At 43.5% G+C, this 13,928-nt stretch overlaps 1 long non-coding RNA gene across 2 annotated transcripts in view; it reads left to right on the top strand.

Annotated features, from left to right (window-relative positions):
* LOC311514922 overlaps positions 1 to 8,190 on the top strand; it is an 84,004-nt gene extending 75,814 nt beyond the window's left edge. Inside the window, exons 1-4 of one of the 2 annotated variants that reach the window (XR_014709978.1) lie at positions 1,746 to 1,926; positions 2,782 to 2,982; positions 4,477 to 4,795; positions 7,741 to 8,184. This is a non-coding gene — a long non-coding RNA (uncharacterized lncRNA). Of the gene's footprint in view, positions 1 to 1,745; positions 1,927 to 2,781; positions 2,983 to 4,476; positions 4,796 to 7,740 lie in introns of those variants that run through there. The other variant, XR_014709977.1, reaches the window with a different exon arrangement.
* Positions 8,191 to 13,928: the final 5,738 nt, after the last annotated feature.

The raw sequence follows: 13,928 nt of genomic DNA, 5'->3' as shown, positions 1-13,928 counted from the left end.
TAAATGTTATTAAAAACAAAAAGAAAGAATATACATCTGGAACTTAGGCTATTGTCAGATTTAAAAAGAGCAAATATAATAATTAAGCATCAAGAATGGTTTTCTTGAGGTCCAGCTTAATGGTTACCAGCAAAACAAAAGCATTTGGGGGTTAGCACAGAGGAGTTCACAAGCCAATAAGAAACAAAATAAATAACCCTAACTGTGTCTTTCTAGACATTCCCTGATTTACTTACATATCTGGGGTTTAAGATAAGTAGTCTCTAGGTATGATGTGATGGTTTTTCATAGCTGGCTTAAAGCTTCCTACAGCATAGTTCAGCCCTGTTCCTGCCCTGTGTCTCGTCTCTCCGGAGAACAACAGACAGACAGACAAAGGGAATTTTTTTTCCCAATTTTAAATAGCACTTTCAGGAAATACCTAATCAGAATGATGGGCTAATTTCTCTCATGTGCTGATATCTGTTCAGTGCAGGAGATGTGGGAGGGAGGACTGTTGAAACTGGCTCTAGCTCCCTGATTCTCCACCTTCCACAGTTCAAACTCTAGCCCCGGCATAATTTAAAGCAGCCTTGTGTGCCGCTCTGACATCTTCCAGCTGGCAGTAATCCTCAAGGGATGATCTATCCGCTAAGAAGTGACAGAGAGCATTAGTGCTCTGGCCACATCTCTCCCACTGATGCCTCCTACATTGTGGTTGGCAGTCGGGGAGGTGTGCCATAGGTGCTGTCTATGCTGACTTTATGCTAGCTGAGATCTTCCCCTCAAGGAGAATGATCAGCTGGCCAAATATAGCAAGAATCTGGTTGCTTCATGTCACCTGAGTGGCACAAAAGGGGCTAATTGTAAGAGAGAATGTGGCTTTACATCTTCAGGATAACTAAAAGGAAGATGGGAATATATCAAAGAAGTCTTAAATGGATATAGTTCTTTTCCATCTACAGAAAAAGGGAAGTACTAATACCATAATATAATATGAATTTATCTCAGTTTACTGCTGGCCAGTCAGCACTTAGAGCCAGCTGTTATCTTTCCAGCCTTTTAGCCAAAAATGTAAAGGGACACCTCCTCATCAATTATTGGGAGTGCACATCATCCACCCTGACTGAATTGGCCCTGTCAACACTGGTTCTCCACTTATAAGGTTACTCCCTTCTCTTCATGTACTAGTATATTTATGCCTCTGTCTGTAATTTTCACTCCATGCATCTGAAGAAGTGGGGTTTTTTACCCATGAAAGCTTATGCCCAAATAAATCTGTTAGTCTTTTAAGGTGCCACCACACTCCTCGTAGTTCAAACCCCAGTGTGTCAACCAAAGAGGGTGGCCATCACATAAACTCTTTCCATAATGTGAAAGTCAAGCAAACTCCTTCATCCATGCATTTTTATCAGAATAATCTGGGGAAATGTGAACCTAATGGAGGGTTTTCAGGACAGGCAGAGGATGGCTAAAGTCCTGCAACACTGAGGTATATGGCAATTAGTTGGTTAAGTCTGTGAGTCCCCGTGGCTGACTTTGGCAGGGGAAAAATGCTGTAGTATGGAGCAAAGGAAATAATCTTTACTTTGGACATTCAATTAGATTAAACTGAAGATTAAAAATTAATGAGATATATTTAAAAGTCACGGGAGGCCAAGAATTTTCTGGCAGACCAGGTCTCCAACTCATTAATGATTAAAACATATGTTTTACTTCATCACTGGAGGGAGGAAAAACTGCATGGCAAACAACAAGGTTAGAAATAAAGGCAATGCTACCATACCATGCTATAGGAAGACCATTGTGCCTATTCAGGAATATCTTGAAGGCTCCAGAGGGGCTGGCACCTATCATATTCTACCATATCCTAGATTGCACCAGGAATGCCTTTGTACATGGAAAATGAGACTTGTGCATAGAAAATGATCACAGGGACTAATGGAAGTAAGTGCTAGAAAATTTAGTCCTTGATAACTGAGCTAGTGGGACTCAGGTCTGAATGGAGATGATGTCCTTGGAGTCCCTAAATGGCTAAAAGCAGCCTGATGCCAAGAGATCGAGAGTTGGGCTGTGCATGATGCTAAGGGATTAGGGATTGGCTGTGCATGGTACAGAGGGATTGGGGGAGTAATGTGCCTGACCTGTTGCCCCAGATTTGTGGGGTGTGTCTACCCCAGAATTTGATCAAGCTATAATTGCAACAATATTGTGCGCATTCAGCCACCATGAATTAATGAAATAGAACACCACATAGTTAAGGGTTAATTGGAATAAGCAGAGCTTCTGGAGACAAAGTCAAAATTAGCTGTAGGCTTGCAGTTTTTGCTAATCAGAATGGAAGGAGTGGAGAAAAAGAGTCAATAATTTAAGACTGAAAGAAAATAAGTGGATGGAAACCTTGAATTTTGGGTGCATTTGATATAGAAGCTTATTATGATTAAGATTGTTAGGAATGTTTGTTGATAAGTGGTTTATTGAAGTTAGGAGAGGTGATGACCCAGTAGAGGTCACTTTTAGCTGTGTGTTTTGTAAAAGTTAGTTAAAAAAAGACTAGATAATAGAGTGTAATTTGGAGCGGTCCTCTGAAGCTATCTTGAGAGACCTTTTTCCTGACACCTTACTCCCTGGCGGGGAAGTGACTGTCCATCATGGGCCTGCTGTAAATTACTCAATACCATTCTAGATTCTAGGTAATTATTTGAGATGTTCTAAACCTGTTGATTATGTCTCTGTATGTTTAAATCTAATAAATTGTAGTTTTAGATAAGAGCATGCTTACTTGTATTAATCTTTCATCAGACAGAATTGCTGTGTTTCCATTGACACCACCTGGAGTGAAACAGTTAAGTTACCACTGCTTTGGGTTCTGAAAACCGTGGGTAACAAACCAAGTGCTAACCTGTACCATAGCAATGGCGTTTGAAGACTGCTTTGAAAGTGTTTCTACCAATGCAGCAAAACTTCAGGATCAAGCCTCATCTGGTCATCCTCCATCTAATGGTAAGGCTGAAGATTCTGATTTCTAGGTGGAGCTCTGTCAGATCACAGCAGCTGACTGTCAAATATTTTGAATACCCAGTCTTTGCCATGGTTTAATTGCTAGAGGGAGACATGCAGTGTTGTGCTATCCACTGAGATGCAGTGGACTGCAGATAATGCTGGTTTCCTTAAAGGCTCCTTACTTCCTAAACTGCACCTTTGGTTAAGACCTGACGTTTACAGAGTATATGTAGACAGGCACACCAGCTCACGACAACTTGTCAGGGGACTCTTCCTTGGCCAGCACCACGCTATTCTTGGTTTTGTGTTTGAAAACGTACTAGTGGGATACAGAATGCATATAATGGGGGGTTGGGATGGTGGAAGAACCTCAGGCAGGAGGTTTGGGGATAAATCCACACTGTGGACTCGGTGTTTAGGGCCTGAAACTGGAGTTCTCTGATGTGGGTGTGCTACAGCTCTCCTATCCCCTCAGGACTAGTCAGGATAGCTTAGTTCCCTTCAATAATTTTTGTTGCTCTTCTCTGCACTTTCTCCAATTTGTCCACATCTTTCCTGAAATGCGGCACCCAGAGCTGGACGCAATACTCCAGATGAGGCCTACTTAGCATGGAGTAGAGCAGAAGAATTACTTCTCATGTCTTGCTTACAACACTCCTGTTCATACCTCCCAGAATAATGTTTGCTTATTTTGCAACAGTGTTACACTATTGACTCCTCTTTAGCTCATGATCCACTATGACCCCCAGATCCCTTTCTGCAGTACTCCTTCCTAGGCAATTTCCCATTTTGTATGTGCACAAAGGATTGTTCCTTCCTAAGTGGAGTACTTTGCATTTATTCATATTGAATTTCATCCTGCTTATTTCATACCATTTCTCCAGTTTCTCCAGATCATTTTGAATTTTAATCCTACCCTTCACCTGGGGGGTGGGTGGGCTCGGGACTCCAGGCTTCGGCTGCCAGGCGGGGGCTCGGGGCTTCTTCCCTGAGGAGTGGTGTGCTTTAGCCCCACAGGTAGGGGAGGACTTATGGCTTCTGCCCTGTGAGGTGCTGGGGCTTAGTGCTCAGCGCTTTAGCCCTGTGGGTGTGGGGGAGCTCGGGGTTTCTGTCCTGCAGGGTGCCGGGGCTTGGGACTCTAAGATTTCTGCCCTGGGCCCCAGCCAGTCTAATGCCAGCTCTTCTTTGTGGACCCCTCAGAGTAAACTCATGGTCCCCTGGTTGAGAAACGCTGATCTAGTCTGATTTGTGTAACACAGGCCATAGAATTTCAATTAGTAATTCCTGCATCTAACACACGAATTCTGGTTGAGATAGCACATAGCTTTTAGAAAAATATCCACTCTTGATTTAAAGACATCGAGTGCTGGAGAATCCACCATGTCCCTCGTAAATTGTTTGAATGGTTGATTACTCTCACTCTTACTTGACACTCTCACTTAAAACAATAGTGCAATTTTTATTTATTTTTTTTTCTTGTCTGAATTTGTGTAGCTTCAGTTTGCAGGTGTTAAGCTTTCTTCTTCATTTCCATTGCTTTGAATTGGTTTGGAAGCAGACACCACTGAGGAGGCTCTACACTAATGGCTCCGGAAAATAAAACCCCAAAGCTGCCATCTTGCCCGACACACCAGGGATGAATTGGGGACATCCAGAGCTAGAAGCATGAGCAGCTGTAGCTTGAGATAAAGAACCAAGGCTCTGTCGCTGAGGGCTGTAACAACTCATGTCCTCTGTGGTTTGGCACAGAGAACTCAATACACTTCCTCCATGAACGTGGTTCCTGAGTGTTTTCTGTTTGACCTGCCACAAGGTATAGTTTTGATTGCTGTGAAACCATAATCTACATCAGGAGTTCTCAAACTTTTTCTCTCTGAGGTCCCCCACCCAACAGGCTATAAAAACTCCAGGGCCCAGTGGGAGGTGAGGAGGGGGGTGGTGGGTCGTGGGGCTCAGAGCTTCTGCTCCGTGTGGCTTTAGCCCTGTGCAGTGGGGTGGGGCTTCTGCCCTGGGCCCCAGGCAGTCTAATACTGGCCCTGTTTCACAGACCCCATGAAACCAGCTTGTGGCCCCCTAGGGGGCTGCAGACCCCATTGGTATTTTTTTCCAGCTGGATGTGCAGACTGATAGCCATGCCTCCTCTAGCTTACAAATTATGCAGGACTGAGTTTGGCCAATGTTTAGGTGAGAGACCTCAAAAGATATAGGAGATGATGCTTTCTTTTGAGTCAGTACTGTCCCAGATTTTGGAATCAAATTGGCTGATGGAGTGCACTCTCTTTTGGATAAGATTTAAAACTAAAGTCTTTGACCCTTTGTAGTCAAAGTCTCCATGGCATTTTTCTTCAGCATATGGAAGTTTGATCATTGTCTTGGACAAATTCCAACTTGAATGATTAAATTTTGCTTATCTAATTTGCATACTCTACCGGATATAGTATTCTTCTTGCCCAGGACTGCTGTGTAGCATCGAAGTATTATGTTAAACAGCTACCGTGCTCTTCTCCAGAAGAGACGAATGCAAAAGCAATATAACTAGAGCCCTGCAAATCCACAGATATCTGCTTCATATCCGCTGACCATTTTTGCGGATAGTGGATCAGATGCAGATACAATCACGCAGGGCTCTACTCACTGGTGGCGCCTAGCCCTCAGCATCTGGCTTGGGCAGCTGGGAGGGCACAGCGCGCTCGGGGCCAGTGGCAGCCGCCAGTGGCTGGGGCTGGGTGGCAGGGGCTGTCCAGCAACCGTTAGCCGCACCGTTTTCTGTCCAACAAGTTGGGCCCCTCGGCCAGTGCCAGCATCCCCACTGTGGTCTGGCCTGGCAGCACTGGCCGCTCTCCCAGTCCTGGGCCTGACCACCTGCTCCTGGGCAGCAGGGCTCACCTGCGGCCATGGGGAGCAGGGCTATAAATATAACTGCAGTTTAAACATCACTGAGTATCTACAGTCCTGAGTGAACCAGTGTCTAACCACAATGGTGGGAAGAAAGAGCTAGCTTTAATGTAATACCACCAAGCATGGCTTCTTGCACACAAACGTACAAAGAAGAAAGAAAAATTGGCCTCTGGCAGAATGTGCATCACTTAGGCTGTTCCGAGTCCAGATATTAAATGATGCTGACACACATGACTATAATGCCCTTTCAGTATAACAGCAAAATATATATGGATACCAAGAGCAACCCTTGTTATAGCATTTTAAATAGGAGCTAACATAAGTCAAGTGAATAGTACAAAGTTGAATTTCTCTAAGAATGTATTCGTCTAGGACCTTTCCACCATCTGAATTCCAAATGAGATTCTCTGATTTTCCCTGCAAGGCACTTAGCTAACTCTAACTCCCAGGAAATCTAATTTTTAATGGAAAATATTGCTATCGTAACATTTTCAGTAGTGACAGGTTTCAGAGTAGCAGCCGTGTTAGTCTGTGTCCGCAAGAAGAAAAGGAGGACTTGTGGCACCTTAGAGACTAACCAATTTATTTGAGCATGAGCTTTCGTGAGCTACAGCTCACTTCATCGGATGCATTCAATGAAGTGAGCTATAGCTGTAGCTCACGAAAGCTCATGCTCAAATAAAGTTGTTAGTCTCTAAGGTGCCACAAGTCCTCCTTTTCTATTTTCAGTAGTAAGTTTACTCTGAAGGAATTCATTGTTAAACAAGTTCAAGCAGTGTGCAAAGCATGGTTCATTGAATCACACACATTAGGGATTGAAAAGACAGATTTATTAGGACATCTGGTCACTCCTGCTGTGGTGTTTAATGGTCACTCACTGCTTAAGGTGCTTGCAATAGATCTGGTTTATTCTGTATCTTGTTCCAAACTGGCTGTGCGTAACAAGAGCAAACTGTGTCTGGGAAGCTCAGCCCTTAAAGTCACAGTCCCCAATATCACCCTTCCAAGCTAACATTTAATAACAGTAATATTTAAAAACACAATTAACTAATACACAATTACCAATACTTATAACCATCCTAATAACTAAACTTGCTAACAGTGTGCAATTAGTCCTTATGGCGCCCTGCATTGTTGCTTGGACCTGCAGGCTCCCTGAACATCAGCACTACTGCTGTCAGCAGGTGGCAAGTCCACTTCTGGTTGTTCCATGTTCTATTTGTTGCCTGTATGAGACTTTCTTGGGCAAAGTTTCAGAATCAGTGCCCCTTATCTCCCTTCCTCTGGGGTTTGGAGGAGGCGTTGCCCTCTCCGCAGTAGTAGATGTCCAGCTGTACGACAAGCTCATACAATCATGGAGCAGCTCCTAGTGACATCACTGCTGTTCATGACCATTACTTCCCATAATAGAGACACACTGCATCATTTTCATGAAGAGATGGGAGCTCCTGGGACTCCAGATTAGACTGATTTCTTGTTTTGTTCTGCCTGATCTGTCTCTTTATACATGTGCAAGTCCCCAGTGACTCTGACATTTCTTGTGTTCAGTTTTCTGCTGAAGCAAACATCAGCAGGGGACATCCTGTGTTTCATTGGTGCCATTTTGTAATGTAACTGTGGTAAATTTGGATCAGAGTCTGACTCTGCAGGCTTTTTTAGAAGGGGCTTTATTATTTTGACACTGTTTTTCCCCAACCTGTTGGATTCGGGATAATAGAAAGTGGCTGTTACATGTCTAAACCTGCACTTCATTGAGACGTTTTAAACACATGCCCACTGAACTGTGGCAGAGGTTACTATGTCAGGAATGCCATGTCTAGTAGAAAGAGAATTGACAAGCGCAATCCCCTGTTTGTTTAGGTGTAGTAGGCACATGGGACCCCACTGACAAGCGAGTGTTGAGAGAATGTGGAATCGGTCAACGCTACGCCCAGCTGATGTGGCAACTCATGGTGTCGGATGCCATCAGGTGGTCGAGGGACACATCACCAGACATCGGCAATACGAGGAGCGATGAGCTGGAGTGCCAATGAGAAGCACAGTCGGGAAAGTAACTGAAATACTTCCCTGGTGGATTGTATTTTCTAACAGACAACTTACCCTAAATTCTCAATTACTGAGGGACAATCTTCACTCATTCATATATTTGCTTTCCACAACCAACTCTTAGTTTAACGTTTCATGAGTAATGTACCCGAATAATTGGATGCTAATATCTAAACTGTATTGTTAAATTTATTCACCTAAATTTGGGTTATTGCTGATTATGTACTTTATGTACCGGATGACTTTTAAAACAAACTTTGTATTTGTGGATAATCTAAACACTAAACCCAGATGTACAGACACTTATTTCTTAACCTGTGTATTCTATTATTTTTAACATTAGTTTTAATAATTTTTAAAAATTTTTTAGTAAGTCTCTCTTCTGAATGTCTTTCTTTTTCCTGGCATCCACTGATTGCAGATACAGAGTGAAGTGCTGTGTAAATTTTCTCCAGTCTTTCACATTTCTAGAGAGTTTCAGCACTGTTCCATTCTTCCACTCAGGATTTTCTTAACGTCTTTTTGCTCTGGATTGCATGCGGTGCTCCATGATCACTCAATACTTAAGGTGCTTGCAAGAGCTCTGCTTTATTCTGGGTGGTTGGCTGTGCCTAAAAACAAGAGTTTTGTGGTGCCCTGCATAGACTTTCTGTCTGGGAAGCTCAGCCCTTAAAGGTGCAGTCCCCAATACCACACCTGCTGCCAGAGCAAAATCCGTGCTTGAGTACATGTTATTTATTTAGATGACATTATGCATATAAATATAGTGATTGCTTGGCTCACACATGGTGTAAAACACCACTTCAGTCTGATGTTGCAAGTTGCCACCAGGCTGATGAGTGACCATTGTCTTTGCCTTTGCGGTGTATTAATGCTGTATATTTTTGCTGATACCTTGAAGCAGAGATGACACTGGAAGGTTTCCTAGTGTTCTATGCCTGGTATGGGTTCCAGCACTTGAGAATTAGTGTATTGCTCAGTCATATGGCTGTTTGTAATCCCCATAGTTATTGTTACAAGACCTATCTTTGGCCCATCACTTTAGTATCTGAGTTCCTTATGAAGAATATGGTGCACAAAGGAATAAAGAAATGCATATGGGTAAAGAAGTGAATTTCACGGACAGACAGCCCACAGATCAGTTTCCTAAATTGTCTGTGGTTATACCAAGGGGCCTCTGATCTTGAAGCAATTTGCTGTGTTCTTACATGACACTGTCACTACTGAATGAAATAACTTGGTTGTCACTGTTTTAGTAAATATTAGCAGGCTCATGCAGAGGTTTGACTGCATGAGATTTGCAGACTCAAGAGTAGGTTCAGATAAACATCTCAATTTTTGGACGGTTATCAAATCTGAACCTAAACTATGGATTGCTCATGTTTTGCTCATTTCTAGTAAACTTGTCAAATTTGGAGGCGTGCTGTCATGTTTGAAGATAATGCATCTGCATTCTTCTGGAGCAGCTCATGCCATGTCACAACTAATTATAAACAGCATGCCAGTTATTTTAATAGCAGCAAACAGCCTTTCAAACCAAGTTTCAGGTTTCTGTGGAAGTCTGTTTTAGATGATGCCTTTGTTGAAGGTGTTTACTTACCTCAGCAAAGGGAAAAAGGGCTTGGAAAGAAGAAAAGATGTCAAAGGCTTAGAATAAATCTTGACTTCAGACAGAAGCACATCATGTTCTGAAAGTGTTTAGCAATTAATTATATATACATACAATCAAGACTACTTCTAATAGACAAGCCTCTGTCTTTAAGTGAACTCATTAAAGTATTCACAAGAATTTCAATATATTTCTTTTTGACCTATAGTTGAAGTCACCTTTAGGAGACAAAATATTTGTGTTTGGTCCCTTGGATGTTTTCTTAAGATAGATTTGTGTGTGTGTGTGTGTGTGTGAGTGAATTTATACGATGCTCTTTGTTTGAGTGCCTAACAAAATGTAGAAAAGTTATGAAGAATGATGTGGTCTAACTTAAATCCTTCCCTTCTTCCAGGAGAGAGTGACTTTAAATCTACCTACTTCTCCTTTTTCCCCTCGTCTTTTTCTCTGACCTTCTTTTTCTAGTTATGGGAACTCTAAATTGAAGAATTGAGTTTTTTCAATTGGCCCTGAAAGTTGTGAGTTTCACTGTCACTTGGATCTGTGGAAATGAGTTCCATGGTAGGGAGCCAGGTGCCAACTAAGTCTTTTTTCCTGCCTCTCTGACTCCAACCTCCTCTGGACATTTCATCCATTGCAGGAGCTGAGGTATTGATAGTTGTGGACAGCAGGCAGTCACGGTGTTCCATTTAGCCATCAACAGAGCCATCAACTGGCTGTATAGCAATAACCCCATCTTTGTGCAGACAAGAGATACAAATTCAGCTCCTCAATGGGAGCAGATTTCAATCCAGGGCAGGGCAGGTATGAGCAAGACTATGTGACTGATTATATTTTATACTTTAAAGACTAACAGATTTATTTGGGCATAAGCTTTCGTGGGTAAAAAACCACTTCTATGGGATCTGATCACTGTATGGGGAGAGGAATCCGTGCTATCAGAACTCCGTTCCAGTTTTCCAAATGCCAAAACATTTGTCAAAATCTCCCAGGGCATGAAGGACAGAGGCCATAACAGGGACCCAAAGCAATGCCGCGTGAAACTTAAGGAGCTGAGGCAAGCCTACCAGAAAACCAGAGAGACAAACAGCCGCTCCGGGTCAGAGCCCCAAACATGCCGCTTCTATGATGCTGCATGCTATTTTAGGGGGGTTCAGCCACCACTACCCCAGCCGTGTTGTTTGACTCCTTAAATGGAGATGGAGGCAACACGGAAGCAGATTTTGGGGATGAGGAAGATGATGATGATGATGAGGTTGTAGATAGCTCACAGAAAGCAAGCATAGAAACTGGTTTTCCTGACAGCCAGGAACTGTTTCTCACCCTGAACCTGGAGCCAGTACCCCCAAACCCACCCAAGGCTGCCTCCCGGACCCGCCAGGCGGAGAAGGGATGTCTGGTGAGTGTACCTTTTAAAATAGTATACATGGTTTAAAAGCAAGCGTGTTTAATGATTAATTTGCCCTGACATTTGTGGCTCTCCTGGGTGTACTCCCAAAGCCTTTGCAAAAGGTTTCTGGGGAGGGCAGCCTTATTCCATCCACCATGGTAGGACACTTTACTACTCCAGGTCAGTAGCACGTACTCGGGAATCATTGTAGAACAGATCATTGCAGTGTATGTTTGCTGGCGTTCAAACAACATCCGTTCTTTATCTCTCTGTGTTATCCTCAGGAGAGTGATATCATTCATGGTCACCTGGTTGAAATAGGGTGCTTTTCTTAAGGGGACATTCAGAGGTGTCCGTTCCTGCTGGGTTGTTTGCCTGTGGCTGAACAGAAATGTTCCCCGCTGTTAGCCACGGTGAGGGGGGAGAGGGGAGGGGCTAGCCATGTGGTGGAGGGAGGCAAAACGCGACCTTGTAACAAAAGCACGTGCTATGTATGTAATGTTAACAGCAAGGTTTACCGTGAAAGAGCGTACCCATTGTTCTATAAAATGTGTCTTTTTTAAATACCACTGTCCCTTTTTTTCTCTCCACCAGCTGCATGTGTTTCAAGGATCACAGGATCTTCTCCCTCCCAGAGGCTAGTGAAGATTAGAAGGCGAAAAAAACACACTCGCGATGAAATGTTCTCTGAGCTCTTGCTGTCCTCCCACACTGACAGAGCACAGACGAATGCGTGGAGACAGACAATGTCAGAGTGCAGGAAAGCATAAAATGACCGGGAGGAGAGGTGGCAGGCTGAGGAGAGTAAGTGGCGGTCTGAAGACAGGGCTGAAGCTGAAAGGTGGCGGCAGCATGATGAGAGGAGGCAGGATTCAATGCTGAGGCTGCTGGAGGATCAAACTAATATGCTCCAGCGTATGGTTGAGCTGCAGCAAAGGCAGCTGGAGCACAGACCGCCACTACCGCCCCTGCGTAACCAACCGCCCTCCTTCCCGAGTTCCATAGCCTCCTCACCCAGATGCCCAAGAACGCGGTGGGGGGGCCTCCGGCCACCCAGCCGCTCCACCCCAGAGGATTGCCTAAGCAACAGAAGGCTGGCATTCAACAAGTTTTAAACTTTTAAAGTGCTGTGTGGCCTTGTCCTTCCCTCCTCCACCACCCCTCCCAGGCTACCTTGGCAGTTATCCCCCTATTTGTGTGATGAATTAATACAGAATGCATGAATGTGAAGCAACAATGACTTTTTATTGCCTCTGCAAGTGGTGATTGAAGGAAGGAGGGGAGGATGGTTAGCTTACAGGGAAGTAGAGTGAACCAGGATTTCCAGGTTTATGGATCTTGGGTAGCAGATAGAATACCCCAGGTGTTGGAATTGGAATTGGAATTAATTTGCAAACTGGATACAGTTAACTTAGCCTTGAATAGAGACTGGGAGTGGAGGGGTCATTACACAAAGTAAAACTATTTCCCCATGTTTATTCCCCGCCCCCAACCCCCACTGTTCCTCAGACGTTCTTGTCAACTGCTTGAAATGGCCCACCTTGATTATCACTACAAAAGGTTTTCTTCCCCTCTTCCTCCCCCGCTCTCCTGCTGGTAATAGCTCAACAGAAACCACTAACCCAGGAACCTATCCTTGCAACAAAGCCCGTTGCCAACTGTGCCCACATATCTATTCAGGGGACACCATCATAGGGCCTAATCCCATCAGCCACACTATCAGAGGCTCGTTCACCTGCACATCTACCAATGTGATATATGCCATCATGTGCCAGCAATGCCCCTCTGCCATGTACATTGGTCAAACTGGACAGTCTCTATGTAAAAGAATAAATGGACACAAATCAGACGTCAAGAATTATAACATTCAAAAACCAGTTGGAGAACACTTCAATCTCTCTGGTCACTCGATTACAGACCTAAAAGTGGCAATTCTTCTACAAAAAAACTTCAAAAACAGACTCCAACGAGAGACTGCTGAATTGGAATTAATTTGCAAACTGGATACAATTAACTTAGGCTTGAATAGAGACTGGGAGTGGATGGGTCATTACACAAAGTAAAACTATTTCCCCATGTTTATTCCCCCCCGCACTGTTCCTCAGATGTTCTTGTCAACTGCTGGAAATGGCCCACCTTGATTATCACTGCAAAAGGTCCCCCCAGCCCCCCCCGGCTCTCCTGCTGGTAATAGCTCATCTTAAGTGATCACTCTCCTTACAGTGTGTATGGTAACACCCATTGTTTCATGTTCTCTATGTATATAAATCTCCCCACTGTATTTTCCACTGAATGCATCTGATGAAGTGACCTGTAGCTCACGAAAGCTTATGCTCAAATAAATTTGTTAGTCTCTAAGGTGCCACAAGTCCTCCTTTTCTTTGTCCTAATTTATACTGATGCAAATGAGAGAAGGGATCCTTCTCTGACCTAAGGAACAATCCAACTCACAAAGTAATCCAGCTCCCAGGCTTGTTTTTATGGGTCCTACACATGCCTATCACAACATATGGTGTACCTCATCCAGTGCAGTAAATGCCCCAATAGCAACTATGTGGATGAAACCAGACAATCACTACACTCTTGAATGAACTCACACAGGAGAATGATAAAAGACAAAAACACACTATCACCTGTGAGTGATCACTTTTCACAAAGTGCTCACTTTCAGGGTTGCAAACTCTCATGATTTTGTCATGAGTCTCATGGTAATTATTGTTTTCCTTAAAGCCCCAGCTCCTGGAGTCAAGTGGATATGTGATCATTTCAGCCTTTATTATTAAAGAAAACGTAAGTTTCTAGCCATCATGGCTGTGGAGAAAGCTTCAAAATGTGATTCCAGTGCACCCTAAAACTCAAAAAACAGAACACGGAAACCCCACCCTCCAAAGCTATTATTTTTACAAAATCTCATGATTTTAAAGTCAATCTCATGATTTTTGGTAAACCTGACTCACGATTTTTGAATATTTGGAGTCGGCAATACTGATCTCTGACCGATCA

This window comes from Lepidochelys olivacea, assembly GCF_965140295.1.
Source record: "Lepidochelys olivacea isolate rLepOli2 genome assembly, chromosome: 1".
Taxonomy (NCBI): Eukaryota; Metazoa; Chordata; order Testudines; family Cheloniidae; genus Lepidochelys; species Lepidochelys olivacea.
This window is presented reverse-complemented; position numbering and strand designations above follow the sequence as displayed.